Source organism: Oncorhynchus masou, chromosome 14 (genome assembly GCF_036934945.1).
Source record: "Oncorhynchus masou masou isolate Uvic2021 chromosome 14, UVic_Omas_1.1, whole genome shotgun sequence".
Classification (NCBI taxonomy): domain Eukaryota; kingdom Metazoa; phylum Chordata; class Actinopteri; order Salmoniformes; family Salmonidae; genus Oncorhynchus; species Oncorhynchus masou.
The window spans coordinates 26,235,106-26,244,970 of record NC_088225.1 but is presented as its reverse complement, the minus strand read 5'-3'; positions in this window follow the sequence as shown (position 1 = coordinate 26,244,970).

The window sequence follows — 9,865 nt, the reverse complement described above, 5'->3', positions numbered from 1 at the left end:
TGAATGACATTTGTCCACATGTTTCCTTTCCCAGTTCTACCTCTACCCAGGGAGGTGTGGGGGGTCCTGGGTAAGCCAGAGGGACCTCCTGGAGATAACTGGAGGATTAGGCTGGGTACCCCTGAGCTCACACACTGCTGTGGTGGGCTGCTGGAGCTCTCAGGACCCAGAGAGAAGTCTGTCATATGTGTTCCTATTATCAGCTTTTAATATGCTCCCTGCTGGAAATGAATACACAGCTCTAATTTGACCACTAGAGCCCTTCTCTCTGTGTGTGTGTGTGTGCATTTCTTACATTAATACAATTAGTATTTTATTGAGTGGATTGTGGGGATATGATTTCTGACTGATTTATTTTCTCTAAACACTTTAGATTGGGCCATGATGATTGTCATCACACTGCACATCTGACATACCCATCAGCTAGGATGGTAGGCTTGTATTACTAGAGGTAGGCTTGTATTACTAGGATGGTAGGCTTGTATTACTAGAGGCAGGCTTGTATTACTAGAGGTAGGCTTGTATTACTAGAGGCAGGCTTGTATTACTAGAGGTAGGCTTGTATTACTAGAGGTAGGCTTGTATTACTAGGATGGTAGGCTTGTATTACTAGAGGCAGGCTTGTATTACTAGAGGCTTGTATTACTAGAGGTAGGCTTGTATTACTAGAGGCTTGGTAGGCTTGTAGGCTTGTTTACTAGAGGTAGGCTTGTATTACTAGAGGTAGGCTTGTATTACTAGAGGTAGGCTTGTATTACTAGAGGCAGGCTTGTATTACTAGAGGTAGGCTTGTATTACTAGGATGGTAGGCTTGTATTACTAGGATGGTAGGCTTGTATTACTAGAGGTAGGCTTGTATTACTAGAGGTAGGCTTGTATTACTAGAGGTAGGCTTGTATTACTAGAGGTAGGCTTGTATTACTAGAGTTAGGCTTGTATTACTAGAGGTAGGCTTGTATTACTAGAGGCAGGCTTGTATTACTAGGATGGTAGGCTTGTATTACTAGGATGGTAGGCTTGTATTACTAGAGGTAGGCTTGTATTACTAGAGGTAGGCTTGTATTACTAGGGCAGGCTTGTAGGCTTGTATTACTAGAGGTAGGCTTGTATTACTAGGATTGTAGGCTTGTATTACTAGAGGTAGGCTTGTATTACTAGAGGTAGGCTTGTATTACTAGAGGTAGGCTTGTATTACTAGGATGGTAGGCTTGTATTACTAGAGGTAGGCTTGTATTACTAGAGGTAGGCTTGTATTACTAGAGGCAGGCTTGTATTACTAGAGGTAGGCTTGTATTACTAGAGGCAGGCTTGTATTACTAGAGCTTGTATTACTAGAGGTAGGCTTGTATTACTAGAGGTAGGCTTGTATTACTAGGATGGTAGGCTTGTATTACTAGGATGGTAGGCTTGTATTACTAGAGGTAGGCTTGTATTACTAGAGGCAGGCTTGTATTACTAGAGGCAGGCTTGTATTACTAGAGGCAGGCTTGTATTACTAGGATGGTAGGCTTGTATTACTAGAGGTAGGCTTGTATTACTAGAGGCAGGCTTGTATTACTAGAGGTAGGCTTGTATTACTAGAGGCAGGCTTGTATTACTAGAGGCAGGCTTGTATTACTAGGATGGTAGGCTTGTATTACTAGAGGTAGGCTTGTATTACTAGGATGGTAGGCTTGTATTACTAGAGGCAGGCTTGTATTACTAGAGTTAGGCTTGTATTACTTACTAGAGGTTTGTATTACTAGGCTTGTATTACTAGAGGCAGGCTTGTATTACTAGAGGCAGGCTTGTATTACTAGAGGCAGGCTTGTATTACTAGAGGCTTGTATTACTAGGCTTGTATTACTAGAGGCAGGCTTGTATTACTAGAGGGCTTGTATTACTAGGATGGTAGGCTTGTATTACTAGGATGGTAGGCTTGTATTACTAGAGGCAGGCTTGTATTACTAGAGGCAGGCTTGTATTACTAGAGGCAGGCTTGTATTACTAGAGGCAGGCTTGTATTACTAGAGGCAGGCTGTATTACTAGAGGTAGGCTTGTATTACTAGAGGCAGGCTTGTATTACTAGAGGCAGACTTGTATTACTAGAGGATGATCACCACTTCCTCAACACACATGCCGTTCTCCTTCTTCCTATCCATTCATTGGCTGAGAGCATCCCTTATACCGCCGCCTTTCATATTGAAAGGGCATCACAATATTGTTAAAATACCATTTTCACAGCTTTCATCCGCAAAGGTTACTTAATACAGTTGAAGGCCTTTTTCCGTCTTCACAGGCAAGCTGCTGTATTCAGAGAGGCTCTGTGGAGTCAAGACTCAGTGAACTGCTCTTTGTATGAAAGGCTATTTTGGATAGGGTCAGTCTTTAAAAAGCCTGGACTAAGCTAGGTAACCTCCAAATCGCTTTTCAAAACCCTGGCTACTGTGGAATACGGTAGCTATTCAATATGGAGGACAGCTGGCATATTGAATCATTGAAACCTGCTTATGGAAGTTTCATAGAGCACATTGGAGGACAGTTGGTGTGATGGTGTTGTTCTTTCAAGTATAGGACATGCATGCTTCATTCCTTAACCCAACACCCAAATCTGTTCAATCAGAAGGTCATAGCCATTTCACCAGATCATCATCCTCCTCTTCCATCTCCTCTTCTTCTTCATCCTCCATCTCTTCCTCCTTCTCCTCCGTCTCCTCCTCATCCTCCTCCATCTCTTCTTCCTCCATCTCCTCTTCCTCCTCCTCCTTCACCTCCATCTCTTCCTCCTCTTCCTCCTCCTCCTTTTCCATCTCCACTTCTTCTTCATCCTCCTCCTCCTCCATCACTTCCTTGTCCTTCTCCATCTCCGCCTCATCCTCCTCTTATCATCATCCATCTAATCAACACATTTGTTTGCATTTAAATTCTTCCCTTACATTCTCCCATACTGCGCTTGATTCCCTGTCCATGGGAATGAATAGTGACAGTGATCATTATCACTGGAGCACTGGGTGTTTCTTACCAATACACATCCATAATGACTTGGCCAGCCTGTGTGCCTATCTGATATCTCTCTGTCTCCTGAGCCTGGACTGTCCACATCTCTCTCTCTGTCTCTCTCTCTCTCTCTCTCTCTCTCTCTCTCTCTCTCTCTCTCTCTCTCTCTCTCTCTCTCTCTGTCTCTCTCTCTCTCTCTCTCTCTCTCTCTCTCTCTCTCTCTCTCTCTCTCTCTCTCTCTGTTGTTATTCCTCCACAGATACCTAGCATCTGTTAATCTGCTCCTTGTGTTGCCTGTCACAGGAGAGATCAAAGACTGTTGGCGAGACAACAGTACTAAACAGGAAGTGAGGCCTCGAGATACAGAAATTGTATTGTATCAATACAGAAATTGTATTGTCGTCATAGAGACAAACGGGGCTGCCTAAAAACACACCACTTTAATACAGCTATGACCAGAAGTGACTTTCCGTAGCAGGTTAGGAGAGCATTTTTGCTAACCCTTTTCCTAACCTTAACCTAATTCTCCTAACCTGCTACGTTCATTTTCCTGACCTGCTGCGTAAATTCTCATAATCTGCTACAAAAAAATACATTCCAGTCGTAGCTGTATCAAAGTGGTGTTTTTATAGGGAATCTCAGACAAACATTGTTTCAACAGTGAAGGTCTTCATCAGGTGGTCCATACAGGACAGTAGAGAAAGCACATCGCAAAGTTCAACACAATATTAGAAAGCACAACATTACAAAGCACAACACAGTAGAACACAGCCCAGCCCAGTAGTGAGACACAGTTCTGCTCACTATCTGTCATCACCATCCTCAACCCCCTTCTCTCCCCAACCAACCCCCTCCTCCCTCCTCCATTCCCCACCGCGCCTCAGACGGATGTGAGGGAGCGAGTCCCCCAATTTGGCTCCTGAACCCTGTCATTTTGTGTCTGCCTGAGTTGTGCTCTGAGTCTGCAGATCAGCGCTCCACTCAGGCATCTCCCTAGACGACCGTGGGACTGTGGTCAGGACCCCGGGCCTGGTCTGGACCACTGCCAGGCGCCGCTGTGGTAACAGAACCCTGGCATGTGACCAATCACATGACTAGGTACTTACGCTCCGGTCTTCTGATGTAACACACTCACCACACACATACATAAATACACACACACACAAACACACCCCTCATGAATGACGGCTGCTATGGCCAGAGGAGCAGAAAGGTATCAATCAAAAACAGTTTAGGGTTTAGGCTTATTATTTCAGACTGACATGCAGAGGACTCTTCAATTTTAGTCTTACTGTTCAACTGACTGAGTGGAACAAAAACGTCACATATATATCCAGATTAAAGTAGAATGACCTCAAGCAGAATCCCATTAGAAGCAGCTATCTATAGGCACACAGTGCCTTCGGAATGTATTCAGACCCCCTGAATTTTTCCACATTTTGTTATGTTACAGCCTTAATCTAAAATTGATTCAATAGTTTTTTCCCATCATCAATCTACACACAAAACCCAATAACGACAAAGCAAAAAAATGTTTTTATTTTTGCTCATTTATATTTTTTTAAACGGTAATATCACATTTACATAAGTATTCAGACCCTTTACTCAGTACTTTGTTGAAGCACCTTTGGCAGTGATTACTGCCTCGATTCTTATTGGGTATAACGCTCCAAACTTGGCACACCTGTATTTGGGGAGTTTCTCCCATTCTTCTCTGCAGATCCCCTGTCAGGTTGGAAGGGGAGAGTTGCTGCACAGCTATTTTCTGGTTTCTCCAGAGATGTTTGATTGGTTTCAAGTCCGGGCTCTGGCTGAGCCACTTAAGGACATTCAGAGACTTGTCCTGAAGCCACTCCTGCATTGTCTTGGCTGTGTGCTTAGGGTCGTTGTCCTGTTGGAAGGTGAACCTTCTCCCCAGTCTGAGGTCCTGAGCACTCTGGAGCAGGTTTTCATCAAGGATCTCTCTGTACTGCACTCTGTTCATCTTCCCCTCGATCCTGCCTAGTCTCACAGTCCCTGCCACTGAAAAACATCCCCACAGCATGATGCTGCCACAACCATGCTTCACCGTAGGGCTGGTGCCATGTTTCCTCCAGGCGTGACGCTTGGCATTCAGGCCAATAGAGTTTAATCTTGGTTTCATCAGACCAGAGAATCTGGTTTCTCATTGTCTGAGAGTCTTTAGGTACCTTTTGGTCAACTCCAAGCGGGCTGTCATGTGCCTTTTACTGAGGAGTGGCTTCTTTACCACAGTTGACTCCAATCAAGTTGTAGAAACATCTCAAAGACGATCAATTGAAACAGGATGCACCTGAGCTCAATTTCGAGTCTCATAGCAAAGGGTCTGAATATTTATGTAAATAAATTATTTATGTTTTTTATATTTAATACATTTGAAAAAAACTGTTTTCGCTTCGTCATTATGGGATATTGTGTGTAGATTGTTGAGGATTTTTACTTCATTTAATCCATTTTAGAATGAGGCTGTCACAGAATAAAATGTGTAAAAAGTCAAGGGGTCTGAATGCTTTCCGAGGCACTGTACATCTATGACTCAGGGAAGCAGACATTAGATAGATTACTATTTGTCTTGGTAACTTAATGGTATGTACCCAGAACACTGGAAGACGTGCATTGTTGTAGGCTCTGAAATGACACTGGAAAAAAGGGAATTCTATTTCTTGTTCCCCATCACAAGTCACTGATCTGAGGAGATTCTCTATCTCATAAATGCTTTGGGTAGCACAGAAGACAGGGTTTTGACGTTCAGGAACACGATACACAGAAACAGATACATATGGAGTGGGCACTGAGGACACATGGCGAGGTGGGATATCTCCTCTACACCCAGCCAACGGCAGAAGCAAAAAGACACCTTTGAATGAGACAGTGGAGACCGAGGACCATTGTCCTGGTATGTTTACGCTTGTCTAATGTTTCAGTGGGGTAAGCTAGTGATGCCCTGTAGAGCAACAGGATAGTCATTGTTCAGGACCCCTGGTGGAATGGTAGCCTGCAGTCACTTCTCTCTCTCTCTTCCTTTCTCTATCATTGTCTCTATTGTCCCTCTGTTAGTTTCTCTCCACCACAGAGACAGCCTTGATTGTTGTCCCTCTGCCTCTTCCTCTCGTCTCATTGTCTTACTGTCTCACTGTCTCCTCTCATGCCTGCTCTTGTGGGGATATGTGTTGGGGGGGGGGGGGTACAGAGAGTGCATGTGAAGTTTTATGGCTAACCATGTGTTTTTGGATATCTGTGATTCCATGTTTCCCAGTCTCTGATTGAGAGCCATACTTAGGTAGCCTGTTTTCCCATTTTGAGTTGTGGGTGATTGTTTTCTGTTTTGTGTGAGTACCTAACAGAACTGTTGTGTTTTGGTCCACTTTTGTTTTTGTTTCAGTGTTCTGGTTATAATAAACAACATGAACACTTACCACGCTGCGCATTGGTCCGATATTTAACGACAATCGTTACAGAGAGACGACAATCGTTACAGAGAGAGAGAGGAGGATAGAGAGTGGTAGAGAACGAGACAAAGAGAGAGAGAGAGAGATAGAGAGAGAGAGGATAGAGAGTGGTAGAGAATGAGACAAAGAGAGAGAGAGAGAGAGAGAGGGGATAGAGAGGGGTAGAGAACGAGACAAAGAGAGAGAGAGATACATGGGTCGCGTTTGGAGAGTCAAGACATGGAGACTAGGTTTGTTCGCTCCAATGTGCATCTGCAATCTAAACATCCTCCTGATTATTAAACAGTATGTTGCTCTTTCTCCCACCCACTCAACAACAGACAGAAACACAACACACCGTATAACAAATAAATCAACCAACCCTCTCCAATCTCAAATCAGAAGAGCAAAGACTAGGACTGAAACCCTTTTTTATCATGGTATAGTACGCACATTTGCAGTATACTGTATATACACTGTACAAAACATTAGGAACCCCTGCTCTTTCCATGGCACAGACTGATCAGGTGAATCCAGGTGAAAGATATGATCCCTTATTGATGTCACCTGTTAAATACACTTCAATCAGTGTGGATGAAGGGGAGGAGACGGGTTAAATAAGGATTTAAGCCTTGGGACAAGTGAGACATGGATTGTGTATGTCTGTCACTCAGAGGGTGAATGGGCAAGACAAAACATTTAAGTGACTTTGAACAGGATATGGTAGTAGGTGCCAGGTGCAAAGGTTTGTGTCAAGAACTGCAATGCTACAGGGTTTTTCACACTCAGTTTCCCGTGTGTCTCAAGAATGGTCCACCACCATAAGGACATCCAGCCAACTTGACACAACTGTTGGAAGCATTGGAGTCAACATGGGCCAGCATCCCTGTGGAATGTTTTCGACACCTGTTAGAGTCAATGCCCGATGAATTGAAGCTGTTCTGAGGGCAAAGGGGGGTGCAACTCAATATTAGGAAGGTGTTCCTAATGTGTTGTACACTCAGTGTATATTTCAATTCTGTATATTTGTACAGCCAAGTCCCATTGGCTGTAACTGATAGGTAACAGACTGTGGCCCAGGGCTCTGCATGATGTTGAAGGACAGACAGTACTCCTGCTCTTACAGAGGCATATTTACAGTGGAGATCGTTGTGGAGTACTATGTGGTGCTGTTACACTGACACTGGTGCTGCAAATGGTGTTGATGGAGCCTTTTCTTCTGTCTAGTTAATGACTGCAGAATGTAGTATATTGATCTCCATGGTCCCATAGTGCACTAACCTGAAGCTGAGGGAGAATACATCTGTCCCCCTGGCTTGGTGTGTGAGGGAGAGGTTACCCTAGGAGTTATGGTGGAGGTTGTTTGGTATTGAGTGTTAATAAGCTGGGATACAGTGTTCTAAAGGCCGGTCTGTCAGCATTCCCCTGGTGTTGTCATCCCTCCATCCTTCCATCCTCCTCCACTGCCTCCTTTAAAGGAGATGAAGAGAGAGAGGGGTGGGAGGAGAGAGAGAGAGAGAGAATAGCAGGTCTCAGATCTAAGTCAGACATGCCTGCCCAGCAACCGTCTGCCTGGGAAAGGAATGGTCCTGGCTAGAGATCACACACATCACCTCAACCTGCACCAGACCTTCTCACAGAGAGAGAGAGAGAGATGGGGTTTAAAGTAGTGTATACTGTGTTTACGGATAGAGGCGAGGGGAGGGGCAGGAAAAGAGTTGAGGGGTGACTGGGGAGGGGATACAGGTACACACCGAGAAAAGAGGGAGGGAGGGAGAAGGGGGGATTAGGGAGGGGGGGGATGAAGGGGGGAGGGAGGGAGGGAGGGAGGGAGGGGGGATTAGGGACGGGTGGAGGGGGAGGGAGGGATAAGGGGTTAGGGACGGGTGGGGAGGGATAAGGGGTTAGGGGGTGGAGGGAGGGAGGGGGTTAGGGAGGGGGAGGGAGGGATAAGGAGGGGACGGGTGGAAGGGAGGGTTAGGGACGGGTGGAGGGGGGGAGTAGGGGTTAGGGAGGGGGTTAGGGATGGGTGGAGGGGGAGGGAGGGAGGGGGTTAGGGATGGGTGGAGGGGGGGGGGAGGGATAAGGGGTTAGGGATGGGTGGAGGGGGAGGGAGGGATAAGGGGTTAGGGATGGGTGGAGGGGGGAGAGGGGGTTAGGGATGGGTGGATGGGGGGGAGAAGGGGTTAGGGATGCGGGGAGGGATGGGAGGGAGAAGGGGTTAGGGACGGGTGGAGGGGGGGGGAGGGAGGGAGGGTGGAGGGGGAAGGGAGTTAGGGAGGGTTAGGGACGGGTGGAGGGGGGGGAGGGAAGGGGTTAGGGACGGGTGGAGGGGGGGAGGGAGAAGGGGTTAGGGACGGGTGGAGGGGGAGGGAGGGAGGGAGAAGGGGTTAGGGATGGGTGGAGGGGGGAGGAGGGAGGGGGGAGGGAGGAGGGAGGGAGGGAGGGAGGGAGGGAGGGAGGGAGGGAAGGGGTTAGGGAGGGAGGGGGAGGGAGAAGGGGTTAGGGATGGGTGGAGGGGGGGTTAGGGAGGTGGGGTTTGGGAAGGGAGAAGGAGGGAGGGTGGAGGGGGAGGGAGGGGGTTAGGGACGGGTGAGGGGGAGGGAGGGTGGAGGGAGGGGGTTAGGGGGGAGGGATAGGGAGGGAGGGAGGGAGGGGGAGGGAGGGAGGGAGGGGTTAGGGAGGGAGGGAGGGAGGGAGAAAATGACAGGTGGGGAGGGGGGAGGGAGGGAGGGAGAGGGAAATGTTAGAGGGATTAGGGACGGGTGGAAGGAGGAGGGAGGGGAGGGTGGAGGGGTTAGGAAAGCGTGGAGGAAGGGAGAAGTGGTTTGGGAAGGATCTGAGGAAGGGAGAAGGGTTTGGGAGGATTGAGGAGGCAGAGGATTGGGGAAAGTCCCAAAAGCAGGTACAAATATGTGAAGAAAAAAGGGAGAGGGAGGTGTTTAAAATGACAGGCTGTTCAGAGAGAGGAAAATGTTAGAGTGATTAGGGTGAAAGAGGAAGGGTTGAGGAAGGGTTGAGGCAAATGTGGAAAATGAGCAGTGCTGCTTGCATATCTGTCTCTCTCTCTCGGTGGGTGTGGGTAGGAATAAACAAACTCTGAGCTTATGAGAGTGTTTGATCTGCTGAACCGTGAAATGTTTCACCCAGAAAACAGGAAAATGAGCGTTGGTCGGGAAAGACAGAAACTGCAGGATCACAAAGACTAGTAAGAGATGTTTTCATCTGTTGATGTTTTCAACCTCAGGTTATCAACCAATAAAGGCATTATGAAGCCTTCATAAAGCCTTTATGAGCCCTCCATAGATGCTTCCTAACTCATTCATAATGCTTCCTAAATCATTCATAAAGCCTTTAATGCTTCCTAAATCATTCATAAAGCCTTTATGAGCCCTCCATAGATGCTTCCTAAATCATTCATAAAGCCTTTATGAGCCCTCCA